The sequence below is a fragment of the Engystomops pustulosus genome, chromosome 5, assembly GCF_040894005.1.
Source record: "Engystomops pustulosus chromosome 5, aEngPut4.maternal, whole genome shotgun sequence".
In the NCBI taxonomy this organism is placed as follows: domain Eukaryota; kingdom Metazoa; phylum Chordata; class Amphibia; order Anura; family Leptodactylidae; genus Engystomops; species Engystomops pustulosus.
This window is the reverse complement of record NC_092415.1, coordinates 111,948,353-111,963,954: the sequence shown is the minus strand read 5'-3', so window position 1 is coordinate 111,963,954 and position 15,602 is coordinate 111,948,353. Positions and strand designations below refer to the sequence as shown.

The 15,602-nt window shown below is 40.4% G+C and overlaps 1 long non-coding RNA gene across 1 annotated transcript in view; it reads left to right on the top strand.

Moving 5' to 3' along the window:
- Positions 1 to 9,936: 9,936 nt before the first annotated feature.
- LOC140134172 (uncharacterized) overlaps positions 9,937 to 15,602 on the top strand; it is a 38,440-nt gene continuing 32,774 nt past the window's right edge. The window contains exon 1 of the long non-coding RNA XR_011856092.1: positions 9,937 to 9,992. This is a non-coding gene — a long non-coding RNA (uncharacterized lncRNA). The remainder of the gene's footprint in view (positions 9,993 to 15,602) is intronic.

The following is a 15,602-nucleotide window of genomic DNA, read 5'->3' as shown; positions in this document are numbered from 1 at the left end:
CACACAACACTATCCAAACAAAAAAATGCCTCGGACAGTCAGCTCATGCTCTGTAAGCCTGCTTAGAGTATGTGTATTTTAATGGCACCATAAGCGCTAGTTTAAAAAAAACAAACGCTGAAACAAAAAAACAAGCAAACACAAGGAAAAGAAAAACAGATGGGTAGATAGATGCAACGCAAAGGAGAAAACCAAGCTTGCGGCGGAAAAACAGCAGCGCCAAACTCCCCCCTCCCCCCCGCACGCAAAAATAGGAGCAAGTAAAAAAATTTCAATAAAGAAAATGTAAAAGTTTATTTGGAATTTTCTGTTACTGAGAAAAACCATGTATATGTGTCTTTTTATATAGTCAATGTCAACTTCTGGTTTGAACTGTAGTACAGGTTGTTTGTTAAAAAGCTATAAGCCATTAAGATAATAACTTGCCATATTTATTCTGGAGAACATTTTGTCTTGGTTTTCAGATTGGTTCAGTTCGATAGTAAAGTTTTAATTTTCACAATTTTGCATTCCAACTTATAGGTATGCTTCCCTGTATCTGTTATTTAAAGCAATACTTGAAATAAAAGAAGAAAAGACTTGAAGCTACAACTTTACAGTGTGGTCTACTTGCATTTCTTATGTTTTATTAATGCAGTCATAGATAGTATGGTATAACACATTGATGTTCAATAAATGCAAAATCTACAAGTAAAAAGTGTGAAATATTCCATGGGGATCAAATATCACTTTTACCATTTCCCCAATTTCTTAGTTGCTGTATCAATTGCTCAGGAAATGTAAGTGGTTGAACTAAATTCCTGAGAAGGATGTAGTCTGAAATTGACTGTTAATAGACATCTCTTTATTCAAACACCATTGCAAAGAGAAAGCCCTGTTTATGGTGGTGTTTTTACTTTGCCTACTCTCATGAATACAAAATGAATAATGCACAAAGACAGAAGGTTTTACTTTTTCTGGTGGGAATACTTCAGAAAAAAGCATGTCTTTGAGAGTAAAAGGAGACCTTTTGTAGGCTGTAAAGCGTGTGGCAAATGGTAGGTTGAGTTTATAGTTCCCTTCCATGCAATTCTGTCAGGTCCCTGTGTTTTGAAGCAGCCAAGATATGACCTTGGTGGGAAAGGTTAGAAAGAGGTCATGCGGAATGGTCTGCTTCAAGCTTCTCAATAGCCTGCCTCCTATTTACAACACCTTTTGACAGCGTTAAGTAGATATCTTTCTAACTGTTCAGTCAGCAAAACAAACTAAACAGAAGACTGTGAGGTGTAAAGAACTGCGTATGTTGCTCTTTTCATGGAATAATAGAAAAACGTTCCATTATTCTTAGTTTCAACTAAGCATAAAGAAACACTTTAGAACTAAGAATCTGTATCTTAAAACTATGACCAGTTAAGCAACAAATAAGATACATTAAAAAAAAACATATTGAAAAAGAAAAAGGAAAGTATAACCAGGAAATGCACGCCATCAATGAGAAGGGTAAAAATAAATAAATGCATAGACAGATAGATAGACAGATAGACAATGGCAATTCCTCAATGGCAAGTCCTGTCTGCTAGGGCATGGACACTAAAGTTTGATATTTAAGTTTCAAGATACATAAAATTTAACTTTTTATATCACAGATATATATTGTGGAACAAATTAGATCTGTTCTGCTCATTTCATTTCCCAAGTTCTTTTGTATTAAGACTACTTGCCATTTAAAAGGAGCTCAGTGGTTTCTAATTATTTAAGAGATTGTCTCATTACCCAAATACATGTTATGTTCTGTATAATGAAAGGTTTTTCCAATGCACTTTATGCATCAATTCCCCATTTTTATCTCTTCTGTCAATCAGTATAGGAACAATTTTTGTTTTCTTCCAGAGGATAGAATCTGTCCATGGTCATGTCATGTCATACAGGAGTATGGCTCGTTATATCACACAGTGTAATCAGAGCTGTGTGTTATAATGAGCCATGCACCTGTGTGATGTGACATGGCCAGGGACAGATTCTATCCACTGGAACAAAACAATAATTGTTCCTATACTGATTGACAGAAAACAGAAACCACGGATTGATACAGAAAAAAAATATTGGACTATATAACTTTTATAACTGGACAACCCGCTAAATTCAAAGAAAAAATTCTATAAGTACTGTTAGCAGAAGAGGTTGTACAGTGGTAACAGTTGAAATTGTCAATGAGTCCTGTAGAACCTATGCCAAGCAATCAAATAAAAAGAGAAAAATGTAGATGTTTATGATTATAATACAATAGAAATTATATCTAATTTGCTTTAGTTTCATAGGAGTTTGATTTCATTAAGGTAATCAAGGAATCTTGTGAATTTTTGGACACTTCAAGTGTTTTTTAGTAGGCTCGGCCACTCTTTAACATAAATTGCCTATGTGCCTTTACTGCCTTAATAATATTCCCTGAATGTTCATCAGTTGATTCATCATTTCTGATGCTTCCTTGTGCTGTGTGCAGATGCTTTGTGCACACTGTACGATCTTTGTTTACATGTAACTGCACTGATAAATAGGAGGGACCTAAAGCAGAAGATGATGACTCATCCTGCTCCCCCCTCTCCCTGTTTATGTAAGTGAGACAACTAAGGAAAAAAATATACTGGAGGCTGCAATTAGGACAGACTGAAGGAGAGAGAAACACAAAATTGTGTATATGGGGAGAACAGGGAAAGACAGGGAATGTCTTTTCTACAAAAAAAAAAAACATTTTGAATGAAACCTATCCATGGAGTTTTCATTTCGTTGTTACATTCAAGATTTTCTTTCTTTATTCTTTTATACACTCACCCGCCACTTTATTAGGTACACCTGTCCAACTGCTCGTTAACACTTAATTTCTAATCAGCCAATCACATGGCGGCAACTCAGTGCATTTAGGCATGCAGACATGGTCAAGACAATCTCCTGCAGTTCAAACCGAGCATCAGTATGGGGAAGAAAGGTGATTTGAGTGTCTTTGAACGTGGCATGGTTGTTGGTGCCAGAAGGGCTGGTCTGAGTATTTCAGAAACTGCTGATCTACTGGGATTTTCACACACAACCATCTCTAGGGTTTACAGAGAATGGTCCGAAAAAGAAAAAACATCCAGTGAGCGGCAGTTCTGTGGGTGGAAATGCCTTGTTGATGCCAGAGGTCAGAGGAGAATCGGCAGACTGGTTCGAGCTAATAGAAAGGCAACAGTGACTCAAATCGCCACCCGTTACAACCAAGGTAGGCAGAAGAGCATCTCTGAACGCACAGTACGTCGAACTTTAAGGCAGATGGGCTACAGCAGCAGAAGACCACACCGGGTGCCACTCCTTTCAGCTAATAACAGGAAACTGAGGCTACAATTTGCACAAGCTCATCGAAATTGGACAGTAGAAGATTGGAAAAACGTTGCCTGGTCTGATGAGTCTCGATTTCTGCTGCGACATTCGGATGGTTGGGTCAGAATTTGGCGTCAACAACATGAAAGCATGGATCCATCCTGCCTTGTATCAACGGTTTAGGCTGATGGTGGTGGTGTCATGGTGTGGGGAATATTTTCTTGGCACTCTTTGGGCCCCTTGGTACCAATTGAGCATCATTGCAACGCCACAGCCTACCTGAGTATTGTTGCTGACCATGTCCATCCCTTTATGACCACAATGTACCCAACATCTGATGGCTACTTTCAGCAGGATAATGCGCCATGTCGTAAAGCTGGAATCATCTCAGACTGGTTTCTTGAACATGACAATGAGTTCACTGTACTCAAATGGCCTCCATAGTCACCAGATCTCAATCCAATAGAGCATCTTTGGGATGTGGTGGAATGGGAGATTCGCATCATGGATGTGCAGCCGACAAATCTGCGGCAACTGTGTGATGCCATCAAGTAAATATGGACCAAAATCTCTGAGGAATGCTTCCAGCACCTTGTTGAATCTATGCCATGAAGAATTGAGGCAGTTCTGAAGGCAAAAGGGGGTCCAACCCATTACTAGCATGGTGTACCTAATAAAGTGGCCAGTGAGTGTAAATGTTTGTGAAATGTAGATTTATGTATTTAAGTGCCCTTTAGCTAAAATTGGTTTCCCTTACATCCACATACGTAAATTAACTTTATGTTATGTTCTCTGGCATCAGAGGGGGCATGTACTGCTCTGCTGGCCCTCCCATATACTCCTTTCCATGTACAATGCCTCTTCTCAGCATGCCATGTGACCAGGGTGACATCATCACAAGTCCTTTAGTCTCCTAACATTAACAAACTATACATCACACATATATCTGAACAAGGGATTCTACTTCTCCCCATCCTCCATGGAGGCATGCTGTAATTTCATGTGATCATTTACATACATCAGGTAGATGTTGCAGATCTAACTGGACCTTAGATGATGTCATCCTGGTCACATGACATTAAGTGCCCAATGATGTAACAGAGAGCTCTCTCAATGTTCCATACAACAGAATATCATTGCACTCAGACCTGTCAATCAGAAGCAGGGAGGCAGGGCACTGCACATACATCTTAATATGCATTACTCAGTTAGTGTGAATGACTCACATCAGGTGAGTTTCATATAAGTTACAAACTGATTTTTGTAACATCATCAATAATGTTCCCAAAGAGCCCTATATTATACCATCAATCAAAGCTCTTTGCATCCTTTAATAGTTGTGAATCACCTTGTTCTGTTTATCAAAAGAAACAAAAACATCTAAAGATACTCACCTGCGCTCCTCATACAGCATACAGTGGTTTCCCTCTTGCCAAATATTTACAGCGCATCATAGAAGCTGCAGAGTGGGTAATATTTTAAATGGTCGTTGAGCAAAACAAATATGCTTTTAAATGGACATGCAGTGCTGTTATTATGTGAAATAACTTAAAAAAATAAATTAATGAAAATTTTTTGGCTTAGAAAAGATTAGGGACCTCTCTAATATACCATTTATACCGGCCCAAGCATAAGCCAAGGCCCCTAATTTTACCACCAAAAACTGGGAAAACCTATTTCCCAACCTATAAGCTGAGGGTGGGAAATGCATTGGTCACAGCCTCCCAGTATATAGACAGGCCTCTGTAGTATATAGCCAGCCATACCCCTGTAGTATACAGCCAGCCAGCTTTCAATAGTATACAGCCAGCACTCTTTAGTATAGAGCCAGCTAGCCCCCTGCAGTATACAGCCAGCCCCTTTTATCAGCCAGCCAGCCACCTTTATCAGCCAGCCAGCCCCCTTTAGTAGCCAGTCCCCAGTTTGCCCAATACTTGGCGCGGCTCCTCCTCTGATTTCTCTGCCATGCTCCGGCCCACGAGGCTCCTCTTCTGTCTTCTGCCTCTGCCGGACGGCGTACACTATGATGCTGCCACTGATGATGTCATAGTATGCACCAGCTGGCAGAGTGCATAGCCGCATCTCTGCCAGCTGTTACAGCAGAGAGAAGAGGAACCGGGGGGACCAGAGCATCACGGTGAAGACAGAAGAGGAGCCACGCCGACATTGGGGAGCCACGACGAACATCGGGATCACTCGAAGGTGAGTATGTAAGTTTTTTTTTTTTTAATTGACTCGTCTATAAGCCAAGGTGAAGTTTTTCAGCACATTTTTTTGTGCTAAAAAACCTCGGCGTATACTCGAGTATATAAAAATTATTATGCTGTTCATTATGGAACACTCTTGTTCTTAAATTTAGTTAATATGCTTACATATTTGTTATGTACATTATTAATATGTGACTATTATTGTTTTGCATAGTATAAGTGTAAGAATAGAATGTTTCTATACTGTAATGGATAACCCCCTTATTAAAATATCCTTATCATTTCTGCATAATCCTTTCAGTCATTAAACTAACTAATTAAATCCTATTTGCATGCAGTGTTTTGTAGACAAATGTATATTAGCTTTTTATCAATCTAGCTGAATAAATGTTAACCATTTCCAGTTAAAAGCTTTTCTTTTAGATCCACTCAAGTGAAAACAACATTAAGACTAGCACATACACTGGTAACATTCAGAAGATTAATGGACTCCAGCCTGCATAAAGACTTTGTGATGTGTATTAGCATTATAGATTTTAATTTGAAATGATGTCCGTATTTTCTTAGCTGCATTGTACAGCAAAGGCTGCCATCTGCTTATAATAATGAGTCTAACATACCCTGTAAATGTGATTTGCTGCTTCTTTTACTAAGATAATGGTCTGGGTATTGATCCAACTTTAGGTGCAGTTGTGGCTATTTTGTTTACACATTTTATTCTTTTGTTGTATACCACAAATTAATTCAGTGCTTTGGGATGGATCTTTTTCATGCTAGAGGCAGTCTTGAATTACCTTGTGACTTACTATGTGTCAACTCTATGGTGGTATGTTCACTGTGCTCCACTGGTAAATTATATGTTAAATGATATATTTTACTGGACATTTAAATTACCAGCTTACAAGCTTTTATTCCAAGCATTGAGTTTCATTATTCTGCACCAGTTATTTTTACCTGTACAACAGATACAGTATGTAACATAGAAACATATTAAGACCACAATTACCAATATCCTAGTTTCTGCTTGCGGATCAAAATATAATTATATCTTGAATGGAAGTTAAAACATATTGTTAAAGGGATTCCCTGGCTGTGATATACACAAACATTCATTTGCTACAAATTCCATATTTCCTTGTATCACAGTAAACAAGGTTGAAAAAGAGACACAGGTCCATGTCCAACCTATAAATCCTAAAGGTTTGAGCCAGAGGATGGTAAAATCCTCCCCCTGCAAAAAAAAGTTGTGCCAACAGCAGAGAGAAATTCCCTTCTGACGACAAATATGGCATTCAGGATAAGTCAACATCAACTCAAAACTCAGTGTCAACATCATATTTACAAATTATTTTATTTCTACAACTGTTTTTTTTTTTTTGCTTTTAAAAAAGGCATCCAGGCACCTCATGAGCATTTACTTAATCAGCCATTACATTATCCATCTGACTGCTCTCACTGCTCTATGACACTGTTAGAACCACCACTCCTCTCGACAGGTTTTGCAACAACTACAGTTCAATATATATTATTTTTATATGCTAGACCAAAAATTGGACACAAGATTGCCTGACTAATGATTTGTCTCCATTCTGCCTCCCAATAGTACTAGGACACAAATTATTCACATAGACTTTCATCATATTTGAAAAACTATGGCCTTAGTCCTTTCATTTTCTTTTGGATTTGTTTCGTAGAATACATTGTCATCTGTTGTTTGGTTTTATATACATACAGTAAACACAAAAGTTTAATTTCCTATAAAAAAAAAAATTTGGTTTGAATTAGTAATGACCTGAAGCACAGAGTAATTGCAGCCATAAACAATTTTCTTCTTTAATCTGGGCAATGTCATTTAGGATGATGAGAAGTTATCACATGGAGTTTATATTATTGTTGGGAGGTCTTTAAGGGATCCTGTCACCCCAACTCCCATTTTTTACCATGCACATGTTCCAAAAGTCCATAACATGACAAATTCATAGTTGCTTTTGTCATGTTGGTGAGTAGTGTAGGTTCGTTTTAATCATATAATGTATTTTCCCTAGCTCCCTGACAAGCTCTGCAGGAATTCAAAATAAAACAGACATCCGCTCCTTTATCTTTTCCCCTTCCCATAAGCTCCAGGTCCTCCCTCTGATCTCATGGATGGGTGGCAACTAAGAGGCAGATGTCCCTTCCTTGGATCATATCTGATGCCCATCCAAATCTAGAGTACGGTGAATGCTATAAAATCTAATGATTTTTCATCAAATACCCTCACAAAAAATGTTCTAAAAAGGGATCAAAAAAGTGACAGGCCTGAAAATGATATAACTGAAAAGAACAACAAAGCACAACAAAAGTTATGCCTCAGAAAAAATGTTAATACTAAAACAAATTTGATGTTCTCCAATATTGCTTGTACAGTAAAATTGACAAGGATAAAAGAACTGTAAAAGAAAAAAGTGCTAAAACTCATAGACAAAAAGTAATAGATGATTTTCTTTGTGTCCATCTGTATCTCATCCCACAAGAAATATTGCCAAAAAACTTTAATTTTATAGCCCATGTAATCATTCAAATATGCTCTGTATAGCACTTCTTACCTTTAATACCCATACAGCAGGTTGCCACCACATATGGGGTATTGGTAAACTCAGGTGAAATTGGTAATAAAACCTTGCAGAGCTTTTCATCATTTAATCCATTGTGAATGTGTAATTTTTGGTCTAAATGATTATATTTTCCAAAAATGTATAATTTCCAAAACGCACTTCCATGCTGTTTAAATCCCTGCGAAACATTTATGAGTTAACAGACTTTGAAAAAGTAGTTTTCCATATGTTGAGGTGTTTATTTTCTACAATGGGATTATTTATGTGTTCAAGATCACTTGAAAGCTGGATTGTCCCTCAAAACTTGAGTCTTGGTAATTTTCATGAAAATGATTTTAAAAAACACATTTAAAGGGGTTTTCCCACAAAGGTGAGTTAGACCCTATGCAAGGGATAGGGCCTAACTTGCTGATCAGTGAGGGTCTGCTTCATTAGCCTGAGGAGCGGCCAGGGGTCGGCCGGACCCCTCGCCCTCGCGATCCATGGGGGTCTCAGCACTGAGACCTCCACTGATCAGCAAGTTAGGCACTATCCCGTGGATTGGGCCTAACTTACCTTCGTCGGAAAACCCCTCTAAAGGTCTAGTTAGCCTAAATACTAGAAAAATGAGAGGACACATTAAAAAAACCATACCAACATAAAGCAGACATTCAGAAGTGTTAGTAATCAATATATTTGGGTGGTCCGACTAGAAAGCAAAACACTTTCAAAATGGAGATTTTTTCAGAATTTTGGCCAAACTTCAGTTTCTTTTCATAAGGGAACACAAAACTTATCACTCAAATATTTCAACTAACATGAAGTACACTGTGTCATGATAAAACAATTTCAATATCACCTGTTAAATATGATGTTAAAGTTTTCCAAAGTTATAACTAACTATTTTCTGGACTATAAGACGCACTTTTTAGCAAGAAAAAATCTTGCTAAAAAGTGCCTGCGTCTTATAGTCCGGAGGTCAGCACTGCCAGACCCTCCTGACCCCTGTAAGGGAGATCGGGTGCTGCCCAGAACTGCACCCGATCTCCCAGAGAAAAGCCTCCGCACTGCTCTTACCTCTCCCCGAAGTCCTACTGTACGGGACCTGCGGTGATGTCAGAATCGTGTGACGGATCACATGCTTCTTACATCACTGCAGGTCTCATACTCTCATGCTGCGCTGGGACAGGGTGAGAAGAAGGGGAATGGGGGAAGTATGTGTGTGTGTATGTGTGTGGTTCTGTGTATGTGTGTGGTTGTGTGTGTGTGTGTATAGGTGAGCTGTGTGTGTGTATAGGTGAGCTGAGTGAGTGTGTATAGGTGAGCTGAGTGAGTGTGTATAGGTGAGCTGTGTGTGTGTATAGGTGAGCTGAGTGAGTGTATAGGTGAACTGTGTGTATGTAGGTGAGCAGTGTGTGTGTGTATAGGTGAGCTGTGTGTGTGTGTATAGGTGAGCTGAGTGAGTGTGCGTATAGGTGAGCTGAGTGAGTGTGCGTATAGGTGAGCTGAGTGAGTGTGCTTATAGGTGAGCTGAGTGAGTGTGCGTATAGGTGAGCTGAGTGAGTGTGCGTATAGGTGAGCTGAGTGAGTGTGCGTATAGGTGAGCTGAGTGAGTGTGCGTATAGGTGAGCTGAGTGAGTGTGCGTATAGGTGAGCTGAGTGAGTGTGCGCATAGGTGAGCTGAGTGAGTGTGCGTATAGGTGAGCTGAGTGAGAGTGCGTATAGGTGAGCTGTGTGTGTAAATGTATGTCTGTGTGCGCTGTGCTTTAGTGCAACCGACAGAAATATTTTAATTGGTGTAAAACATATTTTTCCTTTTTTTGGAAGCCTAAATCTGGGGTGCGTCCTATAGTAAGAAGCGTCTTATAGTCCGAAAAATACGGTAATTATCGTGACACATGTCAAATTCTACATCTTCTGATCAGGGAGGTCCAAAACATTATGCTCAAGTTAACATAAAGCCACATACAGTATTTATCATGAGTTAAGAATATGTGCTATAATAGTGTTTACAGCAATTAATATGGGTTATGAGAAACCGTGAAAGGTTAAAATTCACTGCACACCCAAGTTATGGTTTGGCTCTACTGCTAAATTAGAAAACTTTATACAGGCAGCCCCCTACTTAAGGACACCCGACTTACAGACAACCCATAGTTACAGACAGACCCCTCTAACCTCTGGTGAAGCTCTTGGAATGCTTTACTATAGTCCCAGACTGAAATAATCAGCTGTAAGGTGTCTGTAATGAAGATTATTGATAATCCTTGGTCCCATTACAGCAAAAAATGTTTAAACTCCAATTGTCAATGGGGCCAAAAATTTTTTGTCTGGATCTACAATTATAAAATATACAGTTTCGACTTACATACAAATTCAACTTAAGAACAAACCTTCGGACCCTATCTTGTACGTAACCCGGGGACTGCCTGTAATTACATTAAATATGATGCCAGATTACCGTTTCCACATAATAAGACGAGTAAAGAAATGTTAAGACCAGTTGTTCTGTTGAAAGCATCTAGGGATACCAAACTTGACACGGATACATTTGTGTGTACAGATGTCTCTTACTGTAGGTCAATACAAGAAATTATATAGGAAAAGGCAACATTTCATGGTGACATTTAAATGAACAAAGGTCAATGCAAAGGGGCTTTTATTTTTGGTGGTTCTTATATGCCATGTGGTGACCAAAGACCTCTGCTGATAATCTCCAAGTCTTGCTTGGAGTTGTTTCAAACATTGTCTGCATTTAAACAGAAAAAGTATCAAAATGATTTTTATTTAAAACTGAAGAACTATGTATATTTTCTATGTAGAATTTTTTAGAACTCATTTTATAGTTTATGACAAAGCAACATGCAGATAATGTATTCAGATTCTGGTATATTTGTTTTGTTCTATGATAATATACAATATCTCACAATAAGAAACCCCTCAAATTTTTCATTGATATTTTATTACATGTTTTAATGTGATACCGCTGGACATATGGCACTTTGTTAAAATGTAAAGTAGTTAGAGTACAGCTTGTATAAGCTTGTAAATTTGGTTTACCCTAAAAATAACTTTTAATATTTAAACCGATGGTAACAAAAGTGGGCACATTCAAAGTAAAAAGGCAGTATTGTGCCTAAATAGCTAATGAAACTGAGGGCAAAGGTGCTGGACTGACCAAGCACGTCTCCAGAACTAAACCTATTGTGTGTCTGGGGCATCCTTAAACAGAAGGTAGAAGAGTGCAACATCTCTATCATCCACCAGCCCTGTGAGTGCTCTGCAAGCTAAAAGAGGAGTAGTAAACCCTGCCCCTCTACTGTGCGGAATATATAATCTTCGGCACAAAAGGCGGTAGATAGGGGTGATGTTAGGAGGGGAAAATAATCTCAATTCCTGGTCAGTTCGCAAGGAATTGTGATTATGTCAAGGCTTCTATGTCAGAAAACTGGCATATAATCCTTGTTAAATTTCCCTCTTTCACAAAGTTATGTGAAATTGCCTCTTTTTCCGTGGTTTTACACATACTACTTGTACTCAAAAGTGGGTTATAATCCTTGATTTATCAATATATAGGGAAATTTCTAAGCAAAAGGATTTTACCTGTTTCGATCTTCCAAACAAATCTGCCATTACCTATGTGTCATACCGCTGACAACATGACAACATGCTGACAGCCATTAGGTTGATATGAATCAAAACTTTTGCTTTTCAAATCAGAAAGTAAAATAAACCTGTTTTGTTTGCAAACATGTGAAAATCCATATGCTCTTCACATTTGAACAAATAATCTTTAGGAATCATTTTTAACTTCAGGGGGGAAACACATTTTATATAAAAAGAAAGTGATCTGCAAAGTTTGCCATTGGAGAGGAAAGAATAAAGAAGAATAAAAGCATTCCATTACATAACTGCCATTTGTTATTTGCAAAGTAATAATGATACTCATAACATTTCCAAGTTGTTTCTAACTTTGAAATCATCGGTAAACTATCAGCAGCATCCAAATGATTGCCATAAATGCATGGATATTTATTAACATGACGTCACAAACAACCTATTTATTTTAGAAAAGCATTAGAGATGAGCGAACACTAAAATGCTCGGGTACTCGTTATTCGAGACGAACTTTTCCCGATGCTCGAGTGCTCGTCTCGAATAACGAACCCCATTGAAGTCAATGGGAGACTCGAGCATTTTTCAAGGGGACCAAGGCTCTGCACAGGGAAGCTTGGCCAAACACCTGGGAACCTCAGAAAAGGATGGAAACACCACGGAAATGGACAGGAAACAGCATGGATGGATGCATGGGCAGCATGCATGGATGCCTCTGAGGCTGCCTAATCGCACCATTATGCCAAAATTATGGGCAACAGCATGGCCATGACAGAGTGACAGAATGAAGCTAGATAGCATCTAAAACATCCAATAATTGACCCTGACACTATAGGGGACGGCATGCAGAGGCAGCGGCAGCAGGCTAGAGAGTGTCATGGCGACATACCCTAAATGGACTCAGGCTTCAAACCAATGGGTGGCAGAGAGGAACCAAAGGAGGTGAGCAAGAAGCGCTCAAATAATATCGGTACATGATAAAAGTTTGCCAGTATATTTTGTGGATTACACAGCAGGGTGGCGACAAAGTTAACATGGAAGCCATGAAAACAACCCAAAATTCTGCCTGACACAGCTCGTTTGATAAGGGGACCATGTATGGAGGCAGTGAACTAGTAGTAGATTAAAGGTGCTGCAGTTAAAACTATGTTAGTTGGATCTTGGCATGGAGCTGGCGCTCCGCTGCCAGGCGAGCTTTCGCCAATCCAAGCCCCTGTCTATAGGCTACTCCCCAAACAGCACTTCTAAGAACCTTTTGTATAAGATCAAGTGTAGTAGCGTTCTTATAAGTTTAGGATATGGCGGGTGAGGGGAATGTAAACAGATGCGCAAGAAGCGCTGAAATAATATCCCTAAATGGTAAAAGTTTGCAAGTATATTTTGTGGATTACACAGCAGGGTGGCGACAAAGTTAACAACTTTGATGTGGAATGCCCTGTAATAGCTCTTGGGCGGTGTGCCTTTTATCGCCTAGGCTCAGCAGTTTCAGCACCGCCTGCTGTCGCTTAGCGACGGCACTGCTGCTGTGCCTAGAGCTACCGACTGATGGCGCCATGCCCACGGATGGTAATTCGGAGGAGGAGGAGGTGGAGGAGGGGTGGGAGGAGGTATAGTAGGCCTTTGAGACCTGGACCGAGGTAGGCCCCGCAATTCTCTGCGTCGGCAGTATATGACCAGCCCCAGGGTCAGACTCGGTCCCAGCCTGCACCAAGTTAAGTGTAGTAGCGTTCTTATAAGTTTGGGATATGGCGGGTGAGGGGAATGTAAACAGATGCGCAAGAAGCGCATGATGCGCATGGAGCTGGCGTTCCGCTGCCAGGCGAGCTTTCGCCAATCCAAGCCCCTGTCTCTAGGCTACTCCCCAAACAGCACTTCTAAGAACCTTTTGTATAAGATCAAGTGTAGTAGCGTTCTTATAAGTTTAGGATATGCCGGGTGAGGGGAATGTAAACAGATGCGCAAGAAGCGCTGAAATAATATCCCTAAATGGTAAAAGTTTGCCAGTATATTTTGTGGATAACACAGCAGGGTGGCGACAAAGTTAACAACTTTGATGTGGAATCCATGAAAACAACCCAAATTTCTGCCTGACACACCTCGTTTGATAAAGGGACGATGTATGGAGGCAGCTATATGGACGACTTTTGGAGGTAGCAATGGAGACAACGTGTGGAGGCTGCTATGGAGACAATTTAATTTGGATAGTGCCTGTATGTGGCAGTCCCAAACATTTTTCAAACCAGAGGAGCAGGTAGGTGGCCCTCCAGTAAAATGGGATAGATTGAGTGCCTGTATGTGGCAGTCCCAAAAATGTTTCAAACCAGAGGAGCAGGTAGGTGGCCCTCCAGTAAAATGGAATAGATTGAGTGCCTGTATGTGGCAGTCCCAAAAATTCTTCAAACCAGAGGAGCAGGTAGGTGGCCCTCCAGTAAAATGGAATAGATTGAGTGCCTGTATGTGGCAGTCCCAAAAATTGTTCAAACCAGAGGAGCAGGTAGGTGGCCCTGCAGTAAAATGGAATAGATTGAGTGCCTGTATGTGGCAGTCCCAAAAATTGTTCAAACCAGAGGAGCAGGTAGGTGGCCCTCCAGTAAAATGGAATAGATTAAGTGCCTGTATGTGGCAGTCCCAAAAATGTTTCAAACCAGAGGAGCAGGTAGGTGGCCCTCCAGTAAAATGGAATAGATTGAGTGCCTGTATGTGGCAGTCCCAAAAATTGTTCAAACCAGAGGAGCAGGTAGGTGGCCCTGCAGTAAAATGGAATAGATTGAGTGCCTGTATGTGGCAGTCCCAAAAATGTTTCAAACCAGAGGAGCAGGTAGGTGGCCCTCCAGTAAAATGGAATAGATTGAGTGCCTGTATGTGGCAGTCCCAAAAATTGTTCAAACCAGAGGAGCAGGTAGGTGGCCCTGCAGTAAAATGGAATAGATTGAGTGCCTGTATGTGGCAGTCCCAAAAATGTTTCAAACCAGAGGAGCAGGTAGGTGGCCCTCCAGTAAAATGGAATAGATTGAGTGCCTGTATGTGGCAGTCCCAAAAATTGTTCAAACCAGAGGAGCAGGTAGGTGGCCCTGCAGTAAAATGGAATAGATTGAGTGCCTGTATGTGGCAGTCCCAAAAATGTTTCAAACCAGAGGAGCAGGTAGGTGGCCCTCCAGTAAAATGGAATAGATTGAGTGCCTGTATGTGGCAGTCCCAAAAATTTTTTAAAACAGAGGACCGGGTAGGTGGCCCTCCAGAAAAATGGAATAGATTGAGTGCCTGTATGTGGCACTCACAAAAATTGTTTCAAACAGAGGACCGGGTAGGTGGCCCTCCAGAAAAATTAAATGCATGAAGTACTATAGCAAGAGCCAGTGGGCCCTGTCAAAAAATAGCCATTTTCCTCTGCTTTACTGTACAAAGAGGAGGAGAAGGAGGAAAATGAGGAGGAGGAGGAGGAGTGGATCAATTATTCAGGTTGAGCTTCCTTCACCTGGTGGAGATTGGAAATTCTGAGAAATCCAGCCTTTATTCATTTTAATAAGCGTCAGCCTGTCAGCGCTGTCAGTCGACAGGCGTGTACGCTTATCGGTGATGATGCCACCAGCTGCACTGAAAACCCGCTCGGACAAGACGCTAGCGGCAGGGCAGGCAAGAACCTCCAAGGCGTACAGCGCCAGTTCGTGCCACATGTCCAGCTTTGAAACCCAGTAGTTGTAGGGAGCTGTGTGATCATTTAGGACAATGGTATGGACAGCTACGTACTCCCTCACCATCTTTCTGTAAAGATCAGCCCTACTCTGCCGAGACTGGGGACAGGTGACAGTGTCTTGCTGGGGTGACATAAAGCTGGCAAAAGCCTTGTAAAGCGTACCCTTGCCAGTGCTGGACAAGC